The sequence below is a fragment of the Octopus bimaculoides genome, chromosome 3 (assembly GCF_001194135.2).
Source record: "Octopus bimaculoides isolate UCB-OBI-ISO-001 chromosome 3, ASM119413v2, whole genome shotgun sequence".
Taxonomy (NCBI): domain Eukaryota; kingdom Metazoa; phylum Mollusca; class Cephalopoda; order Octopoda; family Octopodidae; genus Octopus; species Octopus bimaculoides.
The window spans coordinates 8,682,444-8,684,531 of NC_068983.1; positions in this window are offsets into that span (position 1 = coordinate 8,682,444).

The following is a 2,088-nucleotide window of genomic DNA, read 5'->3' on the forward strand; positions in this document are numbered from 1 at the left end:
ATATATATATATATATATATATATATATATATATATATAGAGAGAGAGAGAGAGAGAGAGAGAGAGATACATACATACATATATACATACATACATATTTGTATACATATACTAAATGACACACACATATATATGCATGTATGTATAACTATGTTTGTATGTGTGTATATAATATGTATCAATATATGTGTGCGTACGTAGTTATATATGCATACATTCATTAATATATACATAGATGCACACACATTCATACATGCATTATAGATAGATTCATGCACATATGTGTATGTATATAAATGTTTGTATATAAGTTGGAAGTCGACTGGTGATCGAATAAGACCACTTTCTTGATCCATTTCATCTCTAAGAAACATCTCGGTTTAGATCCCTCAGCACCACTGATGACTTCACAATAGCTACTTTGGCCTGTAAGAGACTTGCAAGCAATTACACATCGACGAGAAGTCAGCCCACCAGATGTAGCTCTATAGATGTTTTGGCTTTGAGTGCCGAGAGAATTCACTGGTTGACCAATACATTTGATGCAAAAGTGATCATGCTGGATATGACCTTGGCACCCTTATGGCTGAGTAGGCGAGCCTTTGACATGCAGACGCTACCACATTCCTGACCTTCTCAGACACACGTGCTCCATAATTAGCAAGCACGTTTCAAGTCATTGTATGCAATCCTGTCTTTCTCGAATTCTTTAACATCAGTATCAGTCAGATTCCTATGGAACTCACTATCCGTTGAATAAATAGTTCCAGGTGTTAGTAGGCACGTTGATCTTTTTACGCGTGGTTCTAAAATATTCTTCGAAATGTTACCGTGGCTGAGACCGGGGGCGTTTTCCTTGTTAAACTGAACACAGAACACTTGTTTTAACTTAAAGATATGATTTAAACGGATTTGGTAATTAGACAATCTATGCTGGTGTTTCTTAATGCTGGACACCATACACACCATTTTTGCCAGCTGCATTAATTTGGCATCAGTTACATGAGATCACCATGAGATCTTTAGGATAGTCGCAAGCATCGCTTGTAAAACCGCTGTTCAGACATGTTAATATATATACATATACGTTTACGTGTGTGTGCTTGTAGGTATGTAATAAAGCGCTTTTTGATTGAATGGAAAGTTTACATCGTTGCAATGAGGTACTTGTTAAGACATAGAAGAATACATCAGAATGTATTAACAAGTACCAACTATTCATTCAACCAAGATATCCTTGGCCTGACAAGTAGCGTACGATATACACCCCACTTGGACATTTACTACTTCACTATGAAACATATATACCCTGGATCGTATCTACTCCATTCCTAAACTCGAGGACGTTAATTTTCATGGGCGGAAAATAATAATATGCTGCTACACGAAGACAAATTTGAGTTAATCCACTTCGGAAAAGAGGATAAACCTTCAAGTGAAACTCGTATGGCATACAACAACAGCAGAGACTTGGGAGTAATTGTGGACAACAGCATAAGCTGGGCCGCTCATATGAACAGCAAAACCTATCAGAGTAAACACACACACAGACATATATATATATATATATATATATATATATACGGATATACCTGTGTCTGTGCATATATATATGTATGTATATATGCATGTATGTTGGTAGACATGTACGTATGCATGCATGTATGTATGTATGTATGTACGTATGTATATAGGTAGGTAGGTAGGTAGGTAGGTAGGTAGGTAGACAGGCAGGCAGGCAGACAGGCAGGCAGGTAGTTGCGTAGGTGGACAGGTTTGTAATGAAGTAGTTATTGATTATAGAGACCGGTTGAAGTTTTTATCGACAGCATATCACTGGATAAGAACGATGGCGATGATGATGATGATGATGATGATGATGATGATGATGATGATGATGATGATGATGATGATGAGGTGTGGTGTGCAGTGTAAGTGAGACAGTTATATCTACAACTTACATCATCGATTGAATAAATGAAATCCTAAAAGTGCTTTCTACCGTCATTATTACATATAAGTATATACGTACGAACATACATACACACAATTGTATATATCAACATACATACACGCGTACGTATGTAT